Here is a 14,372-nt window from a genome sequence, read left to right as displayed (position 1 = left end):
AAATTTCTTATTATCAACTTCAAGCTAGATGGAAGAATTGAGCTAAGCACATAATTCATTTTACAGAACCAAATCATCACTGACTAATAAACAATTCATAGTTTATTAATAATTTTATTTATTTATTATCTCCCTTTCAATGTCTTTCAGCTATGCAACATAAACTTAAATAGACAGACTCTATTATAAGGAAAACCCTTCAGGAACTATGTCCAAAGTCCCCATATTACCAAATAAACCAGAGCTGACCAGGGTACAACATAAGAACAAAGGAAATAAGAAATAGAGAGTAGAAAATGAAAGTTATCCATATTAGTTGTGCACATATTCTAGTTGCAGAAAGGAAGGACGGTCATCAATGTTATCTCTACTTTTTCTCGTAGGTTGCACAGACACATGCATGTGGGTATGTGTGTTCATGTGCATGTTCGTGTGTGTTTGCATTCTTATAGATTATGTGCCCATGTGTATAAAATCATTTATCTTATCTCTCTACTCTTATATTATTAAACAGAAGCAAAATCCATAAATATTATCTTTATTTTGCAGTAGTTATGTTGGAGGACATATGTAATTAAAGGATAGAATGTGGGAAGAATGGCAAGAAGAATAAATAAGATTATCTCAAAATGTTTTAAATAAAACCTCCTGTATCCTCATTGATACTGTACAAGAGTATTGGGGGTGGGATTACTTATGCTTCTTATACCTTGAGAAATGGAAAGTTGGCATTGCTTGTGTGCTTATAAGCATGCTAAATATGACATGAATAAATACAGTGTTTTGGGGTAAAGAGTGTCACAACCTTTCCCCTGTTGATTTATTTTGTCATCTAAATCTTAAATAATGTAGTCTTCTTAACAATCCTGAATTAGATGGAAACTGGGGTGCATAAAGAAGCACAGCTGTATCTTTTTCAAGACTCTTGTTGAGGTCATAGACCACAACAGACTCTGAGCTGGGTAAAGAATTTATCACTGGACTTTGTTCCACCTTATTTTCCCAATGCTGCCCAATGGATGGTAGTAATTTTAGGCTCAGGACCATGCACTTGTTTATAGATCCACAGAGTTGAAGAGGAAGATTTCCACGTTTTCTCCAGAATCTGCTACATTTGTTTGACTTCATCAGCTCAGTAATATTGGTTTCTCATAATTACAGATTGATAATTTGCCTCTGAGACTGCAGCCCCTGAAATCCAAACTCTTATGTCCAATTAAGTTCCTGTTAGATTGTTTTGCTTCACGTCTATGATATAATCTGAAATTGAACAATGGCTGAGAATATCATAAAAACTTGCTACCCTCTAATATATTTAATAGTATTTAACATTTAAATTAAATATAAATATTAATTGATTGATTCAATATTCTAAATAGTACCCCATCACTGAATTAATGATGCCACATCCCCTTTCTGTTAATAATCATCCATTTATTACCAAATTCCTATTTAATATTTTTAATTAAAAATGTTTAAATATTTATAATTTTGTAAAATCTATTTCCAATTTACACTAGTATATCCCTTTTTTTATAACAGTGGTTCTCAGCCTTCTTAAAGCTCTTGCCCTTTAAATATATATTGCCTATAAATCATGTTGTGGGGACTTCAAACCATAAAATTATTTTCATTGCTATTATATAGCTACTTTGCTGCTATTTGATACAAGTCTATTTTTATAAATTATAATGTAAATAGCTGTGTTTTCTGTGGATTTTGGGAGACTCCTGTGAAAAGGTCATTCCAATCCCACAAAGGGTTCATGAGCCTCAGGTTGTGAGGCCATGTTCTAGAATACTCTAAATATACCAACTAGTCTACCTACTTGAACTTTTGTCTATGTTCTGGTAAATGCTAACCTGAATAATTTGAAATATGTATAAGTTCATTTGCTTAAACATTTTAATACCTTCTAGTTATAAAGAAGAGATGATTTTTATATAATTTCCTACGACATTTCTCACTAGAGGATCCAACAGCAGAACACTTTATATACTGGATAGTACTTTTGTAAATTTAAGAATATTTTATGCTTCACAATGATTCACTGGGCATTTGTTTAGTAGGAATCAGGATTTTTTAATTCTGTGGGTCATAGGGAGCTCTTATACATTTATTACCAATTATTTTAATAATTCAAAAACACTTAGAACCATTTTATCAGAAACTACAGTCCATTTCACATATGAACACAAGCTACTGTTTATTGGATTTATTTTGATGATTTATGAATTGAAGTACCATATTAGTAAATGTAGATTATACTTTGTTTTATTCAATATTTGAAACAAAGAACACCTTATTTTGAAAATCACATTGTCTGTGTTAACAGCATTTGCTGCCCTTTATTCCTTGCAGAAAGACTGTCTTTGTGGTCTGCTGGGTTATCTTTTCACAGAGCCTGATCAGTTTCAAATAGGAAGAAAATTAAATTTGACCCCTCTATGGAAGAAAATGCTGTTTGTGGCTATTTAAAACCACTAACAAAGCAGATAAGAATACCTACATATTTCAAAAATATATTCACATACGTGAAGCATAACAGAAACAAACAAAATGACAATCTGAGTACATCTCACTGAATGTTGAGTCTGACACGAGTTTGACATGTGGAAGTCTTTTGCATTATTATCCATTTAATTCTGTTTTTACAGCTCTTTTTCATTCCATGGCTAAAACTATCTGCCATGTCTTCCACACATTCAATACAATGGCAGTGATCTTGAGATTGAACTAATATGTGTTCCTGTTGAGTTAAATGTCTCTCTTTAATTTGATTTACAGTTACTCTCTGAGTTTGATCCTAACATCCACTGTTACGATAAAACATCTGCATTGATCATTGAGGCAGGTCTATATGCCTCAGCCCAGACATAGTAAACCAGAAACTCTGGAAATAGAACTCAGTGATCTAAATGTAGCAATTCTGGCAAGTAACTTTTAACTCACTGCTGTCTTAAGATCAATGAGCAAGAGTTTCCTACATCCTCCAGTCCTCTACCCAAATCTACTATTCTTGGTGATTTTCCAGAAATCAATTGGTATCTATTTATTTATTTGCTTAATTAGTGGTAGCTCTATTAGGAAGTAACATTGGAAATGTATTGCAAACTACTAAATACGTAGAAGAAATACTGGTATTAATGATTTCTTTTATCTTTTATTTTATGGCTGCTACAAAAGTGCTATCTAATTTGTTTTAAGCATTTTCCCCAGCAGGTTTCTTTAACACCTTTTTGTTATTATCTAGCTAACTATCCAGTTGCTTCCCTATTATAATATTTATTTGAATGGTTATATAAAGTTGTGAAAATCTCTGAGTTAATGCATGACTTCAGTGATATATTGATGAACATAGTGTGTCCAATTAGTCATTTGTAAAATGTCACCAATATTTCTTATAGAGAAAGTACAAATATTACAGATGAAAACATAAGCATAAATTGAATGGAGAACTTCTAGGCACTTAAATTGTTGCAATGACTTGCAGATTATTTTAGTTTAAGGCTTCTTTCACTAAGTGAATACTAGGACATCCAGCACAGTATCTGCCCTGTAGTGAGTGAACATATTCTTCTTTTAACCTTTGATGTTCAAAGAAAATACCACTGTGCTATGAGAAGAACAAAGGTACTCTGCTACTAGACAGGAAGGATCCACTTTAAGCTTGAGATGAAGCGGGAAATACCGTATTTTATCAGGGGGATTTAAAACACCTCTTTCATTATCCAGTGACAGAGCAGAGGATTAAAGTGGAAAAACAAACATATTGTTCAGATTAAAGAAAGCAAAAGCTTTAGCATCAATAGCCACTTCCATTAAAAGATGTAACAGATTGCCCCTTGTAAGGACAGGATACTATTAAGGCACAAGATTTTCCATAAAAGTCAATTCATACAACCTCACTACTTGCAGAAACAACACTAATGAAATACTTGCTAAGTTCAGTGATAAGCTTCTTAAGAATGAATATCCATGCATACATATTAGGCATGGGACAATGGAAAACACCAGACAGAATGCTTTCTCCATGTGAAAAGATGTAGCCACACTGTTGACAAGCATACACCAGTGCTGGCAAGAGGTATTCCACCACTCCTGCCTAACATGTTTCACAATGTTTACTGTGTTCCAAGACACAGTGTAAAATAAATTCTCACAAATATGAGAAGTTAATCACTCTTGGCATGCTATTTTGGAGTATTTTATAAAATTCTAACTTATATACTCTTTCCAATCATTATTACTGAATCCAGCTATGTTAATATGTTGAATTTATTTTTGTGTAAGTTCATCAAGGATGTACTCACATGAAGGTGTTACCTAAGACAATGACTGTTTTGTTTATGAAGCCAAGTGTTTTGAAAGTACCACTGGAAGGAATTGCAATGTAGATGTTCTTATTAGTCAGAATGGGAAGTTAGTATTTAATTCTAGTTGTGGTAACATTGTATGGAATTTTAGACAGGGACAGTATATGCCTCCATTAATATGTGTTAGGTCATTTGGACTGGTGCAGTGCTGAGATCCTTGGTAGAAAGATTCTACAAGAAGGTAATTTCTACATGAATTTCATTCAAAAATATGAAGTATACTTGGCATTTTCATGGTATCTTACAATTCTTTTATGTTCCCTTCCTGAAACTTAAAATAATTTCATACTGTTTTCTGTGTTGTCTAATTACTTAATCTTCAAGTCCTGATATTCTATCTTCTACTTGATTCATTCTTCTTATAAGGCTTTCAGTTAAGTTTTCTAGTTGAGTTATAGAGGTTTCAATTCCATCTTCCTCTTAGATTGTATTCCTTTGATATTTCTGTGTCTTTGTTGAATTTTTCTTTTAAATTCCAGGTTGTTTGTCATTTCTTTCAGCCATATGCTTGTATTCTCTTGTGAACTGCTCAGGCATTTACTCTAAGTTCATTCTCTTTAAGAAAATTAAGATGAGTGGAGCAGAGTCTGAAGGAAAGGCCATCCAGAGACTGCCCCACCTAGATATCCATCCCATCTGCAGACACCAAGCCCACACACTATTGCTGATGCCAAAAAGAGCTTCCTGACTGGAGTCTGATATGGTCTTCCCATGAGAGGCTCTGCCACAGCTTGACCAATACAGATGCGGATGCATGCAGCCAAATGTTGGACTGAGCATGAGGGCCCCAATGGAGGCATTAGGGCAATGAGTTGCACTTGGTCTTTTCTAAAAGAGACACCCAATAAGAGACCAAGAGCAAGTAGCAGTGAAACAACTTTATATGATTCTTGGCTATGGATAGAGTCAAGCAAAAATTTCCAGTCAAGGTGGTTAAAGTAAGCACCTGAGGTTGGGACTTCCTACCTTAAAGAGTATTCAATAATGACACAAACAGAATGCATAAAATAAATATGAAGTGAAGGCTTGAACAAAAGAATGAGCTGTATGATGATAATTAGGAGAAAAAAAACACCATGAAAGAAGATTTTTCAGAAGAGGCTCTGTCCATAGAATATTTTAGTAAGCTGAGAAAATGAATAACACAATGAATTTGGTATCATAAACAAATTCAGAGACTGTGTAAGAACAATGGCCACTAGCAAGTACCAAACAGAATATTTTGATTGATGTACATAACCATTGCAATTAGAACATTCATAAATACTTAGAATGATAAGGACATCAGCAATAAGAATACAGTTGTCAGCCTCCAAAAAAATACTTGGTGGTTTTATTTAATTTGGATGATAAATTTTGAGACCATGTTGTACATTGGCTTTAAAAATGATAGCGGATACAATTAGTAATGTACTTTTCATGCTAGAGAACATTCTGCTATGAAAGATTAGTTGGTGAGGTCAAGAATATTAGTTAACAATTTGCTGATTTATGAATCCACAGTTAACTCCAAAAATGAGCAGCTTTATATCTACAAAATATCAGAGTTATAAAATTGAGTCTGTGTCTGTCTTACTTAATTTCCATGCTGTGATAAAATACTGTGAACAAGACCACTCACAAAAGGAATTATTTAACTTGGCTCAGTTTCAGAGGCTTAGACCCTGTGATAGCAGAGAGAAGGAATAACTGAGTTCGCATTATGTTTGGTGACCATGAAGGAGGGAAAAGTTACTGTGAATTACAAGAATCTTTGGAAACCTAAACATCCATCCTTAAAGTGTCACTTCCTCCAACAAACAAAGCCTAATCCTCCCCAAGCAGTTCTACCAACTGGGTACCATGTATTCAAACATATGAGCCTTTGTGAGCTATTATTCAAGCCACCAAACTGCTTTTGTAATTTCTCCAACTAAACTGGGTTTCTCCCTTTCCTAATGTCCTTTCTCTTTGGATTCACATTCCCATGTGTTTTTTGATGTGTATAGCTCCACTTTAATTTCTTCACTAAACAATTTAATTCCAAAACAGATTTTCTTCTTCAACCCATATCCTCTCAGCATTTTGAAGACTATAAAGTCCTATGTACACACAAATAAAAAAACAAGCTTACAACTGACCTTAAAACAATAGAAGGGCTAGTTTCTTCAGGAGAGAGATCCACAAAGGTGTTCATGATCTCAGAATTCTACTTAATGTCCTATCAAAATCTATGATTCTGTACTCATTTACAAGGTTAAATTCTCTCATTAGCTTAATTAAAGTCTTTCATATATTTTCATTTGCATATGCTGTGGTTTTCATATTATTTTTGTTGGCAGTACAGATCTTTGACAAAGATGCCAAAAATATACAATAGAAAAAAGAAAGCATCTTCAATAAATGGTACTGGTCTAACTGGCTGTCTGTATGCAGAAACATGAAAGTAGAACCACATTTGTCACCTTACACAAAGCTCAAGTCCAAGTGGATCAAGGACCTCAACATAATACCAGATATACTCAATCTAATAGAAGAGAAAATAGGAAAGAGCCTGGCACAGGGGAAAATTTCCTAAGCAGAACTCCAATAGCTCATGCTCTAAGATCAAGGATTGATAAATGGTACCTTATAGAACTGGAAAGCATCTGTACAGCAAAGGACATAGTCAATAAGACAAATCGGCAACCTACAGAATGGGAAAAAAAATCTTCACTAACCCCACATTCCATAGATGGCTAATATCCAAAATATATAAAGAACTCAAGAAGCTAATCAACAAAAAACCAAACACCCCAATCAAAAAATAGGGTATAGAACTAAACTGAGAATTCACAACAGAGGAATCCCGAATGGCTAAGAAGTGCCAAAAGAAATGCTCCTTAGTGAACAGACAAATGCAATCAAAATGACCCTGAAATTCTACCTTACACCAATCAGAATGGGTAAGATCAAAACTTCAGGTGACAAAACATGTTGGAATATTCCTCCATTGCTGGTGGGAGTGCAAACTGGTACAACCACTCTGGAAATCAATCTGGAGCTTCCTCAGAAAATTAGATATAGATCTACCTGAAGATCCAGCAATACTACTCTTGGGAATATACCCAAAGGATGCCCCACCATGTCACAGGGGTACGTGTTCCACTACATTTATAGCAGCCTTAGTTGTGATAGCCGGAAGCTGGAAGCAACCCAGATGTCCCACAACACAAGAATGGATACAGAAAATGTGGTTCATTTTTACAATGGAATACTACTCAGCTATTAAGAAAGAAAACATCCTGAGGTTGCAGGCAAATGGATGAAACTAGAAAATGTCATCTTGAGTGAGGTAACTCAGACCCAAAAGGACATACATGGTATGTACTCACTAATAAATGTATATTACCCACCCCCACCCCCAATTACAGAATACTCAAGACAGTCCACAAAACTCAAAATGGTCAACAAGATGAAGAACCCAAGTGAGGACACCACATTCCCACTGTGGAAGGAAAAGAAAGCAATCACAAGTGGGGAGGGAGGGAGGGACCTGGGAAGGAACTCCGGGCTTCGGGGTGAGAGTGGAACCTGATCTGGTATTGGGTGATGGAAAAGGTCTGAAGCCCTGAAGGCCAGCAGAAAGAATGGAAACAGGCAAGGAAGGGAGGATGTGGGACCCTCCATAATGCACCAGAGACCTAGGAGGTGAGAGACTCTCAGGATTCAAAGGGAGGACCTTAGATGAAATGCACTACAGTTGAGAGAGGAAACTTAGAGAGCCCACCTCCAGCAAGAAGACAGGGCATCTAGTGTATCATGGGGGTGCCACCCCACAGTCAAAACTCTGACCCACAATTGTTCCGGTCTGAAAGAACTGCAAGGATGGATATGGAGAGTAGCCTGAGGAAAAGAAGGTCCAGAGACAAGCCCAAAGTGAGATCCAGCTCAAGGGGAGGCCCCAAGGCCTAACACTATTACTGAGGCTATGGAGAACTCACAAGAAGGGACCTATCATGACTGCCCTGTGGAAGACCCAACGAGCAGCTGAAAGAGTCACATGAAGATATTTGCACTCAACCAATGGACAGAAACTGCTGACTCCTGTGTTGACTAAGGGAAAAGCTGAAAGAAGCTGATGAGGAGGGCGACCATGTAGGACCAGCAGTCTCTATTAATCTGGATCCCTGAGGTCTGTAAAACACTGGACCACCAAAAATGTAGCATACATCAGCTGATATGAGGTCCCCAACACATATACGGCAGGGGACTGCCGGGTCTGTGTTCAATCAGTGGAGATGCACCTAACCCTCAATAGACTGGAGGCCCCAGGGTGTGTAGAGGTCAGGTGGGTTGCGAGATTGGGGGTGGGTACAGCCTCGTGGAGACCAGAGCGTGGGTTCGAGGTATAGGATGTGGAATAGAGGAGGGTAGATGGGGCGGGAATAAAATCTGAAATGTAAGTAAGTAAGTAAGTAAATAAATAAATAATAAATAAATAAAAAGGCATTCTTTGAAAAAATAGACTGAAAATGTAAATAAATGCAATTAAAATTCTAATAAAGATAGCAGCATTGTGTGCTAGTAGCTTCATATTGACATTTGTCTTTATTCCATTGTTTCTCAAAATATTTTAGAATTCTTGACTAGTAGATGTTAAATAAAATTGGGAAGATCAGCAGAGGAACGGAATGTTGAGTACCATGACTGTACACATATATAGTTGTTTAACTGCTGTTCAAAACTAGCCACTAGGTTGTCTATTAATTTATTAGGAAAAGCAAAGAGAAAATTGAGTATATGTTATCATATTTTTATTTTATTTTCAAATTTATTCTTTGACAATTTTACATATAAATACAATTAAATATTACAAATTCATAACTTAATTTTTAAATACAATGAAATATTATCCTATCCATGCCCCAAATTTGCCCCTCAAGTCTCCGATAATCAGCTCAATGATTTGCACTCCTACCTTCACATCCCCTTCTTGTTGTTTTCGTTAGTAACCCAGCAAATCTAACAGTGCTACTCGTAAGTTTCTTAAAAGAAATGAAATTAATGGCCTTAAAAAAGCAGGATGTTCACTACTAAAATAGAAGGTAATATTATTCACACATTCTCTTGAAGAGGAGTCTGTGGCCTGTAATAAAATTATTCTTAATCACTACTGCCTTGAATTTATATTGTAACCTTGTAATGTCCTTTGGTAAAACAAATGGAATAATTTAGTAAAAATAAATTATTGCATGCTTAAGACAATGAAAAGGACAAGATTTTAATATGCTTAGAATAAATGAGTGAATGTATTATCCTCCTAATGCACACTGTGTTGTCACTAAACACACACCATTATGTGTTTCAATAATGACCATGAAAATTTATAGGAAATAATCTGTATCCCCAGAGAAGATCACCTTGAAGTTTAATGAGACATACAAAGCTTCTCCATATTGAGGACCTATTTAATTCCTCCAGTTTCCTAAGATATGTGTATAATTATTTCTATTTTAATATGTATTTAATACTTATGAGTGTAAGTACATATTCATCTGCTTGTACTGAAATAAACAATATTTATTATAATTTCTTGAGAAATGTTGATACAATTAATAATTGTTTTAATGTTCTTATATCTGTTCTCTCCAGCACAGATGTTTTGGAATTATGCTGTGATATGACAGTACATATTACTGCATATGTTTATTTCCACCTTTTGATTTGCAAGCAATTTTACAGTAATGTAGTTGAAGTCTCTGTGATTTGAATTAATTTAGATAATGCTAGCTGTCATAAAATAAACACCAGTTTGTTAAACTACTGGAATTTAGGGTTTTTTATGTAAACACTTAAAACACGAGCTGGCTGAATGTTTTCCACCTCCTCTTAGTTGTCATTTAAGGATCCACATCCAAAACACCCTTTGATTTAGCACCTCTTAGACTTTCTTAGTCAGGATAGAAATTTTCTAGAGAAACCTTTGCTGATCTTTTAAGGTATCAGTTGTGCAGCCGATTATCTTCTGTTCTCCAGTCTTCTAGCATGATAATATTTTTGTGGATTCTAGAAGTGAGAAAAGCTTATCACTCCACATGCTCCATGGCTTAAAAACTTAATGGTAAAGAAAACATATCTTAAACACTTTTACATGTACAGCCATGGAATTTGTTGTGCAACCCTCAGCACTTCCGTAAGGAGCCTTGTGTCTACCGAGCATTTGCAAATGGAACACCACACAATCTAACACCCTGTCCCAGCATTCAAATATAAACAGACACATGGTGCCATGTATATAAACAAAAGACATATATAAATAAACAATAAATAAATAATAGCAAATAAATATAAAAAAGAATCTTTCTCATGAAGTTTGCATGAGGAAGTGTTTAGAACAGAGAAGTTCTAGGATCAGACAATTGAAAGAAAACAATGAGGCCAACCAGAAACATACTTAAACTTTTATGTGTTAATTCATAAGCTTGGAGAGTGCCTGCTACAAATACTATCCCACCAGTGCTCATCCCATCTTCAGCTTCCTAGACGTTCTGGTTATTTTAAGCCATCTCGAATTTTGTTTATCCAGTGGGGTTTAAAACATAATATCTAGACCAGGAGACTACTGGCCTCTTGGGCTGGGCTGGGATGCCTAGGGCTCTTACTGAAGTCTTCTAACCATAGATAGGGATTTGGAGGTGCTGGAGACAGTGCCCAAGTACTACCTGTAGCTTTTCTTACTATTTGGCACCCACATTCTCCTGCTGGGACCTTAAACCCAATACATCCTTATCCGTCCCATCTTTGATCAGTGTGACTGTCTAGCTCAATCACAGCTTATTGAATGGATACTGGGGGCCAGGATCTGTGAAAAAAAAAAAAAAAACAGTAACACACATTGGTCATTTTATACATTATTAGCATCATTAATTTCAATATTTAACACACCTATATGTTGCTTAAAATCTAATTTTAGTAATATCTTTCATATATTTGGACATTTTCTGAGTTGTCATTTTTTGTTTACACTTTAATATAGAAGCATAACAGAAGAGTTACACTTTCAAATAGGTTGAAGAACACAGAATACATTAGGGAAATGTGGATCGATACAGGCACACAACGTTTAATTTTTTAAAAAAAAGAAAAACAAAGATAAAGCATGCATGAACAACCATGGGTTGATAAATTTTCATTGTTGAATTTAGAATGACCTAGGAGATTCAGTCATAAATCTGTGATGCCTTCAGTAGAAGATCCAGATGTGTGCCACAGTCCCCTGTGTCAGTTTAAATTAAATCACATTTGAGGTTCTAGCTATGAAAACTTAGGTAATAGAAACAGAAACAATTCCAATATAAATTCAATGATTATTTTGTAACACGCGCGTGCTCACACACACACACACACAGACACGATATAGCTGTCTATCTTCAGATACACAAACGAGATATTTTCTTACATACTATTAGAAACAATGTTCTAACTAGTGAATGACTCATGTTAAATTAATTTTGCATGTATTAGGTATATACTTGCAACATGCATTTAGTTCTGTTGAAACAGGATCTTGTTTGCTCTAATTCTATTTCTTCAAGAGTGAGATGAAATGTCTGTCTCTGAGTATACAGGTGTATGTAATCCTATCTTAATTACAGATGTCATATGTTGTCATATGATTAGCATAGGCATCATCATTATTGGTGTAATTTTGAAATATGGCATGCACATATTCATACATAAAACCATTTCATCATGTTTTACACTAAACTTGTGAATTTTTTAAATGGTATTGTGAGTGTTTTTACAAATAGTTTTCAGAATATGCTGGTGGGAAATCTCATGGCTAAAATCGCATGTAAGTCTGTTTAAGCTTTATTTTCATAGCCTTTAGAAATTTTTAAATTAAAACTAAAATAAGAGAAACACACACACACTCAACCTTCACCCATCTCAAAACAGGAAAATTTGCAATGCTGTATTTGTATATCTTTAAAATTTTCATTATTTAAGTCACTTATAGTTCTCTATTATATTGTCTGATATAATAGTAATACTAATAATAATGTGAAAATATGTAATGTAACACAAAAGTGATACATATATAGTTAGTACAATACTAATATATGAAAAAATAGTTTTGTACAGCTAGGTAACTAAGTAATATGCAAATATATGTCTTTTTATTTACCAATCACTTATTAAGAAGAAGTTTGCATCCTTCATAACTTTGCTACATCAATAAATTGAGGCACATTATTTTATTCATTTTGTCAATATCATTGAATTTTAATTTAGTGATACTTTCCCTATTTATAAATGTCACACAATTATCTCTATACTTAATTATTTAATTATTATTTTGGAAAATTAAGGATGATGTTTCTTTACATGAATGCTTGAAAAATGCATGTCAGTTTAGATGCATTGGGAACAAATACTCTTTAGTATGAAAGTTAGGGTAATTTCATGTCACACGCTTTCTCTACCCCTTACTTTTTTAATGCAAGTCACTTATCTAGGTAATAGCATCTCTACTAGTTAAACAAAAGTAATCTTGTATCATATTAACCTGGTAATGAATAAATAGAATACCATGTGGTATGTACAGAATTGCCATATCTGGAAGATTATACGTAATTGCTGTAAGGTATCTACCTAGAAGAATGAATGAAAATATTTAATAATGTTTTTCTTTTATTTTTATCTAATATCATTGTGTTCAAAATCTACACATAGTTTGATGACTCCATTATTGATCAATTCTGTTGTAAGATTATCGCAAATATTAAAATATTAATAAATAAGAAAGGAAGAATTTCAAAATAACTCTGATAATTGTAATAAATAAATTCTGGAGTTCATGGGATTCTTTTATAAATAAATTAGTATTAAAGTTTTTTGCACTGTATATATTCTAATGAATTTACCATTGCTTTACAAATATCCAAAAATCTCACAATTCTATAGCAAATGAATAACAAAAAGTCAGTCAAAGTGTTTAATGCCTTAGCACCACTGAATTCATATCTAATCTAAATGCATCTATATATTTATCTCAGAAAAATCTTCCTACCACAGCTATTTATTCATTTACACATTCTTTCTGCATGTATTTCATGTCATATAACTAGAAAATTAAGATGTATGTCTCAATAAATTATTCAGATATACATTGCTGTTTCACTTGGAGCATATAAGTGTGATTGATCAGATGCTGCCAGAAGGGTATAAGTCTACAAAAATGAAAGAAATAGAATTTATAATTGCTGGATGTCATAAAAATTAATTATCTAGAAATTGTGAACATGTTAGATTTCTCAAAATTACCATCTGGAATCAAGACTATTAAACAATTTATTTATTTATTTTTACATTTCTCAAACTGACAAAATATTTTAGCCAATAGTTTATAAACAGTATATATATTAAGTAATTCTTCATGACTTAATTTTGAAAGCTGAGAATTAATATTAAATGTTCTTAAAATATGATTTCTAATGTGTTGAAACAACAGCTTTGTAGTGAAGGAACAGCAGCACAAATAATAAAATTAACTCTAAAGTGGCAAGAAAAATATGTTTGTTAAAAAGTTCTCCCAGACCTACCCTACTCATTCCCCAAGATGCTCTCCCTGCAGCTATAAAGAATTTTTCAGCTTCCAATTGTCAATTCTTCAAGGTTCTGGGAATCTCCCTACATTCATTAGTTCAAAGGATAATTCCCAGGCAATAACTATAAAATATCATATTTTTCTTAAGTCCTGTTAATTTTCACCAAGTGAGGTTATTTGGATGTTTGTTTTGGTTTTGGGTTTGGGTTTGGGTTTTTTTTTTTTTTTTTTTTTTTTTTTTTTTGGTAGATTGTTTATCCTTTAGAGTCTTATCATGCTAAAGACTGCTTCAACAGGTTTCTGTGTGCATCTGATGGTTCCTTTTATACAATATTTTGTGTCCATTTTCATCACGGGTTTTATAAAGAACTATATGTTTTGCATTTCTACTTCTCAGCCTTGCTTCACAGAGAAGCCAGTTAGTT

This window comes from Arvicanthis niloticus, chromosome 7, assembly GCF_011762505.2.
Source record: "Arvicanthis niloticus isolate mArvNil1 chromosome 7, mArvNil1.pat.X, whole genome shotgun sequence".
Lineage (NCBI taxonomy): Eukaryota > Metazoa > Chordata > Mammalia > Rodentia > Muridae > Arvicanthis > Arvicanthis niloticus.
The sequence above is the reverse complement of the archived record's forward strand: the minus strand, read 5'-3'. Positions refer to the sequence as shown.